We start from the raw sequence: 10,191 nt of genomic DNA on the forward strand, positions 1-10,191 counted from the left end.
TAAATTGATTACTACTAATATTTAAGAGATTTACGTCTCTTGGACTTTTTAAGAAAGCAGCCGGAAGAAATAAGAAGGAAAAGTTAAAAAATGTCATTATGTAAGTATGTAACCTCCCTACATTAAATGAAATTAATGGAGTGACATTTGGATGCTTTAATATACAGCACATTTGATTTAGTTTTAAAATGAAGAAAAAATCCAAAAAAAGGAGAAAAAAGATAAATAATATTCTAGGTCATAGACAGGTGCCACATCACTTTTTATATTCCTAGCTTTATATTATATATATATTACTCAATTTGACATTTTGACTGAAGCACATAAGGGTTGATAGCCCCTCGGATGCAGGTCTTACATTTGGGCTTATATTTCTCCATGTACCTAATGGGTCATTTGCACGATAGTCCTTCAAAGGCACTAGTCTTTAATTTTTGGCCCTCAAATTATTAGTCTTTAATTTTTGGGCATTTTACATAAATAACAAACATTTGGGGTTTAATCAAACTGCATAACTAATGTTTCAATATTTACGTTCTGTAGCAAATCAGCTTAACTCCCACATGTGTATTCAATTTTTTTTTTAGCTGTATTCATGAATACAACAATTTTTTTTCTACTGTATTCATAAATTGGCTTGTTGTATTCATGAATACAACGAGTAAAAACTGAATACATATACACCAATAATTACACAACTACATCATATTTTTTGATATGTATACAACAGATAAATGTTGTATACAACATAGATACACCAAAAATTTAACAAATACACCATATTTTCCGGTATATATACAACAAATACAAACGAAAAATATTATATACACAATAAATATACAACAAAATAAAGCGAAAATCTGAACTTTTTCCAGATCTGACCGGAAAAAATTCCGGCGAACATTCACAAAATATCTAGACTGATGTTCTTTTGTAGTATATGATTCCTTTGAGTAGTCGTGACTAAATATGGATGGTGTACCACAAAACAAAAATGGATGGATTCTCAGGTACTATTCACAGTGCTAAATATTCCCTTCGGTTTTTGAAAGTTTTCAAGAAACCCATCCATTGGAAGTCTGGATCATACACTTGTCATCGATCCTATTAGAATCAACACCATGTTTCCAGATCTGACCGAAAAAAATCCGGCGAATACAGCGAAAATCGTCACCACCGTGTAACTATCCTGTCACTCCAACAGTTTCTGCTGTCGGTGGCTCCAGATCCGGCCGGAGAAGGGATATCCACGTCATCAGAAGATATAGAGTGGGTGAAGAAACAGATCGAGGGTAATGGAAATGGCGTAATTTTTAGAAATGGCATTTCGCCGGAGCTCCGGTGGTCAGTGGGGTCGGCGGCGGAGCAGTAGGGAGAAGAGGGGGAGAGAGATGGGAGGGATGGGTTGGGGGTGAATAGTGTGATGAGTATTCTATTTTGTGTGTGTATATATATAGTTACTAAATGTTATTAATACATAAATGTTTGTTATGAGAAGTAATTAAGTTAAACTATAGCTACTAAATGTTAATACTCACTATATGTTTGTTATGTCATGTAATTAGGCCTTAATTTTTTCCTTCACCTAATATCTCGAGATTCTGGGTTCGAACTCCAGCTCAGTAAAAAAAATATAAGAATTTCGCAAGGCATAGATTTGTATTAAAATTAGGCTTATTCGAGCAAAAGTTAGGCCTTAAGGCAGAGGTTTGCCATAAGACAATTTTTAACCCAAAATTAGGCCTTAAGGCAAACCTCTGCCTTAAGGCACACTTGTGCCAAATTCTGCCTTATAAGGTTAAGGTAGAGTCTGAATTCAAAACTATGTCTTGCGAAATTTCGTTTAATTTTTGATTGAGCGCGAATTCGAACCCGAACCTATGAATTTTAGGCTAAGGAAAAAATTATAGACCAATAATTTAAGGGACAAAAATAAAAGAATAGTGCCTTTGAAGAACATTCCGCGCAAACAATTGGTCTCTAATCTCACTTGTAATGGGCTCATTTCGTTTTTATTTGGGGACTAGCAATATATGTATGTGTGATGCATGGGCCGAACATGTTTTTTCACTTTAATTAGCCAGTATTTAAGTTTTGTATTTTGAAAATAACTTTTAAGAACATTCTAATTATTATTATATATAGCAACATATACAAAATATATTTTATGTACCATCACTTTAGTTATAATTAGAAAATAAAGTTTAAAAATTAAAAACATATGATGGAACTAAGTCTTTGAGATGGAAAGAGTTGGACTTTTTCTCATTGTCATGACAATGAAAGTTGTTCATCGATATGAAAAAGAAAATTAGTAAGAATATGAGAGAAAATTAATATTTTGATTCTAGATTTTTTCTTATAAATTCTTTAATATCTTATATGTACACCGACAGGTTGATATCCATCTCAATTAACTAATTGTTCAGATCCAAACATAAGAACCATTATTGTATATATTAAATTTTTTAAAAGCAAATTAAACTAATAAAATATTTTTATTAAATTAATTAAAAAATATATTATAATTTTTTATATTTACAATTATAGAAAAGAATTGTTACAAAGAAATCAAAATTAGAAGGATATATGTTATATCGTAAATCACCAAATTTTAATTCCGAAATGAAAATATAAAGTAATACATTTTATAAATGTAAAAAAATAATAATCAGAGAATGCAAAGGAGAGTAATATAAGTAAAGTATTGACAAAGAAGGAAAACGGGGATAAAAGTCACTCCCTCCCTTCACTTTTACTTGTCCACGTTGACATATCAGGAGAGGAAAAAAAATCTTCTTCTTATTTTACCCTTTACATTAATTACTCATTTTCAAATCATTTTCTAAGGCTATTGAGACGATACACCAATAAATATGGATATTATGATAAAATATATACTTCATTTATTAATTCTTAAAGAACGTGAAAAATTAAAAGTGGACAAGTAAAGTGCACGGAGGGAATAAATATGTGTAGGAGAATTAAAATTGAAGTGCATATGTATATACATGAGAAGAGAATAAATACTCAGTACTATGGCATATGTCCAAGTGGGATAAAAAAGTAGTTGGTTAAATTGTACAATGTATATAACTTTTGGTACAAATTTGCATTGCTATTATTCGTCCTCTCTTCACGTTTAAAGTATTGATAACAAAGAAGGAAAACGGGGATAAAAGTCACTCCCGCCGTTTACTTTTACTTGTCCATGTTAACATATCAAGAGAAAGAAATTTTTGTTTTTATTATTAATTTTACCCTTCACATTAATTACTCATTTTCAAATCATTTTCCAAGGCTATTGAGACTTACACCAATAAATATGAATATTATGGTAAAATATATACTCCGTCCGTCCCATATTACTTGCCACTTTACCTTTTTCACGCCCCTTAAGAAATCATAAATAAAAGATATATTTTACTATCTTACCCCTATCTCTCTCATAAATACATTCTAATCAAAATTGACTATTTTCAATAACATTAATTACTAAGGGTAAGATGGGAAAGATTTAATTAATTTTATCTTGATTTTGTAAATGAACAAGTAATTTGGATATATATTTTTAGTAATGTGGTCAAGTAATATGGGACGGAGAGGGCAAGATGGAAAATTTTTAATTAATTTTATCTTAATTTTGTAAATGAACAAGTAATTTGCACATATATTTTTAGTAATGTGACCAGGTAATATGGGATGGAGGGAGTACTTCATTTATTATTTCTTAAAGAACGTGAAAAGTCAAAAGTGAACAAGTAAAAGTGCACGGAGGAAATAAATATGTGTCGGAGAATTAAAATTGAAGTGGATACGCGTATACATGAGAAGAGAATAAATATTCAGTACTATGACATATGTCCACGTGGGATAAAAAAGTAGTTTAGTAATGTGGCCAAGTAATATGGGACGGAGGGAGTACTTCATTTATTAATTCCTAAAGAACTTGAAAAGTCAAAACTGAACAAGTAAAAGTGTACGGAGGAAATAAATGTGTCGGAGAATTAAAATTAAAGTGCATACGTGTATACATGAGAAGAGAATAACTATTCAGTACTATAACATATGTCCACGTGGAATAAAAAAATAGTTGGTTGAAGTGTACAATTTATATAGCTTTTGGTACAAGCATTCATTGTTGTGTTGGTCCCTCTTGGGCACTTATATATAATAGAAATATGTGATATGGGCCAAGTAATATGGGACGAAGGGAGTACTTCATTTATTAATTCTTAAATATCGTGAAAAGTCAAGTATAGTAATGTGACCAAGTAATATGGGACGAAGGGAGTAGTTCATTTATTAATTCTTAAATAACGTGAAAAGTCAAGTAATGTGGCCAAGTAATATGAGACGGAGGGAGTACTTCATTTATTAATTCTTAAAGAATGTGAAAAATAAAAAATGAACAAGTAAAAGTGCACGGAGAAAATAAATATGTGTCGGAGAATTAAAATTGAAGTGCATATATGTATACATGATAAGCGAATAAATATTCAGCAAGAATGTGAAAAGTCAAAAGTGAACAAGTAAAAGTATACGGAAGAAATAAATGTGTGCCGGAGAATTAAAATTGAAGTGTATGTGTGTATACATGAGAAGAGAATAAATATTCAGTACTATGACATATGTCCATGTGAGATTTATTAATTCTTAAAGAACGTGAAAAGTCAAAAGTGAACAAGTAAAAGTGCACGGAGGAAATAAATTTATGTAGGAGAATTAAAACTGAACTGCATACGACTATACATGAGAAGAGAATAAATATTCAGCAAGAACGTGAAAAGTCAAAAGTGAACAAATAAAAGTGCACGGAGGAAATAAATATGTGTCGGAGAATTAAAATTGAAGTGCATACGTCTATATATGAGAAGGGAATAAATATTAGGTAAAATTTCTCAAATGACTGCCTTATTGTAGCTTCCTACCATTTGTAGCTACCCTTTTAAATATTACCATTTGTAGCTACATTTTGGCAAAAATAGTGTATGTTTTCGCGTGTATTTGTTGCCAACAAATACATGAGAACAAGGTAAAAAAAAAAAAAAAACATGATCCTTGATTTTAGCCTTTAATGGTGGAGCTATTAAATTAGATATTAATATATATTTTTTTTGATGTATTTTAGTGATTTTTTTTTTAATGTATTTTGGTGATTTTTTTTTTTTTGCCATAATGTATTTTCGTGTCTTTTTTTTTTATGTATTTCAGTGATTTTTTTTTATGTATTTTACTGATTTTTTTTTGATGTATTTCAGTGGCTTTTTTTGATGTATTTCAAATACATTGAGTACATTCCAACTACTATGAAACCAAATATATTCAAATTTTCGTGTATTTGAATGGATTTCAACATATACATTCAGATACAAGACAAAAAAATTCAAATACATGACAAATACATTCAAAAAAATAATGTGTGCGGCTATTAACAAAACACACTAAAAAATGCACTAAAAAATATAAAGACAAATACATTCAAAAACAGTGTATTTGTGAGATATAGATTTTTGAATGTATTTGTATTTGGCTTTTAACAAATACACATGGTCAGATCTGAGACACTACCACCACCAAAAAACCCTAATCTCTCCAACACCACCAAAATCCTAATCTGAGACACCACCACCATCAAAAATCCAAATTTGAGACACCATCACCACCAAAAAACCCTAATATTTCCATCACCAACAAAACCCTAATCTCTCCACCTCTACGTCATCTTCTTCGCCCCCATCTCAAAATCAATCCATCACCGCCGCCATCAACAATGCACACGGCCAGATCTGCAGAGTGAAAAGAGAGAGAGGGGTGAGCACAGAGGGAGACGGAGAAGAGAGAGATGGACGGCGGAGAGAGAGAGGGGTGAGCACAGAGGGAGAGGGAGAAGAGAGAGGGGGGCAGTGCGGCCATGGTGGTGGTGGTTGAGAGAAGGGAAGAGAGATTTTTTAGGGTTTTTGAGAAATGAAAAATCTGAAATGAGTAGTGATTGAGAAAAAAGAAAGATATATGTGTTTGGGTATGTATTTTTTGATATAGCTACCATTTGTAATTTAGAAAAGTTAATTAGCTACTAAATATAATTAAATAAAAGGATAGTTAATATTAATAATTAGGTCTTAAAAGAAGCTACAATGAGTAAAAATTCCTAAATATTAAGTATTATGACATATGTCCACGTGGGATAAAAAAAGTAGTTGATTAAAGTGTACAAATTATATAGCTTTTGGTACAAGCATTCATTGCGTGTACAATTTATAAAGTTTTTGGTACAAGCAGTCAATGCTGTGTTGGTCCCTCTTCCACACTTATATATAATACTAGCAAACTATGCCCGTGCGATACACGGGGCCCAACATGATTAATTTGGTTACTCAGTTTTTTGCAAAGGATACCGCGATTCTCCATATTTTTTTTCTTTTCGTCTTATTTTTCCCCTTAATTTCTCAATTGTTATTAAAATTTGTCTTATTTTGGTTATGTCCGCTTCTTTTTATATTTAGTATGTTGACAATTCAAATATCCTACATGTCAAGTTTATAATCACAAGATTCAAAGGATATTTTATTATATTATACACATTTTTAATTTAGAACCACAAGATAATCTATCTTTATTTTTTATTTCTTAAACTCCATGTCTAGTCAAACGTAGACACTTAAATTGAGACAGAGGGAGTATATGCCAAATGAAGGAAATGAAAGGACAATTGAGACACTACGGACACGTGGGGCTTAAAAAGTAAACACACAAGAGATAGTATTAATGTTAAAGTTACGAAAATGTACACATGTCGTCCCGCAGAAAAGTACAATTTCAGTTGCTTTTGTACAACTTATTGTTGCTGTGTTCTTCCACTTGGGCGTTTGTTGTTAAAAAATTTTAAAAAAAAATTATCTTATTTTGGTTATGTTCGCCTCTTTTTATATTTAGTAAGTTGACAATTCAAATATCCTGCATGTCTAGTTTATAATCACAAGATTTAGAGGATATTTTTGGTACAAGCATTCATTGCTATGTTAAAGTGTACAATTTGTAAAGCTTCTGGTACAACTATTCAATGCTGTGTTAGTCCTCTTAAGACACTTATATATTATAGAAATAGAAAAGAAAAAACGAGAAACAAACGTTACCTATGCAATATTCAAAGAAATTTTACAAAATCGTAACAGAATTAACTAATTGATATTCCGTGGCAACAAGAGATTAACGTATCATAACAATTAACAGATTTCCACAGAAGAAAGCCTCTCGACAAGATTCACCAAAAAAAAAAAAAAACATCACAAACGTTTTGCTTCCAATTTTTTATTTCGGGAATATTATAATACCAGTTTTATATATTAAAAATTGAATGTTAATCAAGTTATACTATCCAAAACAGACGTGTACTTACTGCTCGCATTACATAACAATACATTTTGTTTGCTCTCATTTATTAAAAAAAAACCAAAAAAAGGGACGAAACTATGAAATTTGAATATAACTTGTATAACTCTATACAGATGAAGCCTGCAATATAACCTCATAATTGTATACACTGTATAAATCATGTACAAATTTGTATACATGGCAAGATACAGTTCAACACATGGCAGGATGGTAATGGAACACGTGGCAGTAGGAGGTGGAACGTTGCAAGTTGTCTCGTTTAATTCGAGTGAGATGCCCCGGAAACATCCGGAGTAAATCCACAAAGACAATTGTACCGGGTCATTAATAGGAGAATAACGTTATATGACCGGTCCAGATACGGAGCAAGCGTTACGATCCAGAATTAAAGCTGCATTTATTATTCATTATTAGAATTTAATCACAGCTTAAGAGCTGATGTATTTGTACTATAAAAGGAGCCTAACAGCCCTTGAAAAGGAATAAAATAACAATTACTGATACTCATTCTCTCAAACTCAGTCTTTACAATTAGCTATTTTAATTATTCTTTTGCACCAGAAAAGTTCTCATTTTCTAAGAGCCAAAGCATATATTTGTTACACCGGAGAAAACCCATCAAAGTATTTGCTCCAAGGATCAACAAAGCCCAGGCCTAATTATTCTATTATTGCTTCTTTACCATTTCATATATCTCTTATTAGATTGATCTTAATAATTATAATTGGCTTTATTCATTATTTATAACAAATCAAGTCATGTATCCTTTAAACCACAAACAAATTCAATTGTTCTCTTTTTTAGGGTAAACAATTTAGCGCCACCGTGGGGCTAAGGATAATATTGATATGGTTTTGTTCATCTAATCATTATACTTATCACTCTTAAATCTTTGTTACCAGGCAAAACTTAAAAATGACAAACACTAGAAACTAAGTTGATGGAGTGTTGAACAACTCAAACACTCAGGAAAGACATCAAGCAGTTGGAGAGGACCGGACGAGAAACAAGCAAGTCCCGATTTCACCTCGTGGATCCAATCACACTGGAGATGGTTTCATTCCAAGCGATGATCATGAAGAAGAAGTGGTTGCAAAAGTGGATCTGAGGATAGCAAAAATACTGGATCTACTGGAAAAACAGCAGAAAGCCATTGCAGATTTGTAAGCAGGGAAAAATAATGCTGGAGTTAATCCACCCAATGCAGAGGCAGTGCATGGAAAAGGCAGTGGTGAAGCCCGTATCAATAGGGCAGCACCCGAAGTGATGCAGTACTTGGAGGCTCTTTCCAACCGATTGGAGAAAAATGAGAAAGAATTAAGCAATCGGTTGGATCAGAATGAAAAAGAGTTTAAGGCGTTCAATTCCCTGATAAATCAGATTCCAGGAGCCCCACCAGTTCTAAAGGTTTCGGATCCAAAAAAATATCATTTGCCATACTCGCCAAGCGCAACACCTAAACTAATCCCAAAGAGGTTTAAGATATCGGATCTGCCCAAATACGATGGGACCACCGATCCTCAAGAGCACGTGACTTTATACACATGTTCTATTAAAGGAAATAATATGCAGTCAGATGAAATTGAATCCGTTCTGCTCAAGAAATTTGGTGAAACTTTGTCCAAAGGGGAAATGACTTGGTAGTCGTTACTTCCGGAACATTCAATCCATTCTTTCGAAATACTTGAAGATGCGTTTATTAAAGCTCATGCTGGAGCAAAAAAGGACTTAGCAAGGAAAGAGGATATATTTAAAATTACTCAAGGTGATGATGAGTTGCGCAGAGAATTCTTTATAAGATTCCAAAAGGATAGGATGATGCTGCCGGTTGTTCCGGTCGAGTGGGTAGCGGAGGCATTTGCCAAAGGATTGAACCCTAAAAGTTCTAGTGCCTCGTTAAAATTAAAAGAAAACGTATTGGAATTTCCTGCTATAATATGGGCAGATGTTCATAATAGATATGAATTAAAAATTCGGGTGGAAGATGACCAGTTTGGTTTGCTGGCTGGATCAACTAGCCGGAGTCCGAACTGTGACAGGTTAAAGAGGAGTGTTGATTATGGTTCCAGATTAGGAAAGAAAGGTACCAGCCTTATGGACAACCGGAGAAGCCCCGACTGGGGACTGAAGGAAGACGTGGTAACCAGTTTAAGAGAACGAGCTTTGAAAAAAGAGGTTCTGGAGATGATCAATTCGCATCAAAGGCCGTCTCGATCAACGATGTTGAGAACCCTAGTTTGGTGGATTATTGTTTCAACATCGATGCATCTGGGTTAGTTACAGCTCTTGAAAAGATTGACGATACTAGGTGGCCTGAGCCCATACGAACAGATCCTAGTAGGAGAAACCCAAATTTGATTTGTAGCTTCCACGGGACTCATAGACACCGAACTGCAGATTATCGGCATCTTAGATACGAAGTTCCATGACTGTTGAAGTATGGACATTTGAGGGAGTTCTTGGCTAACAGAGTCAAGGACAGTTATGGTAAAAACCAGGGTTCAAGAAGACATGCTAATCTGGGTGAACCAAGCCAGGTGATCAACATGATAATGGGAGGAACTGAAATAGCGGGGACACCCTTCATAACTATGAGAACTAAATTCTTGATAACGTGAGAAAAAAGATCTCGGAACTTTGTAGCGATTGTGTTCACTGATGAAGAAGCGGATGACGTTACTCTTCCGCGTAATGACGCCTTGGTAATCTCTATTATGATTGTGGATTGTCAGGTAAAGTGTATTTTGATTGATCCGGAAAGTTCAGCAAACATCATCAGGAAAGTGTGACCAATTG

The sequence above is a fragment of the Lycium ferocissimum genome, chromosome 11 (assembly GCF_029784015.1).
Source record: "Lycium ferocissimum isolate CSIRO_LF1 chromosome 11, AGI_CSIRO_Lferr_CH_V1, whole genome shotgun sequence".
NCBI lineage: Eukaryota > Viridiplantae > Streptophyta > Magnoliopsida > Solanales > Solanaceae > Lycium > Lycium ferocissimum.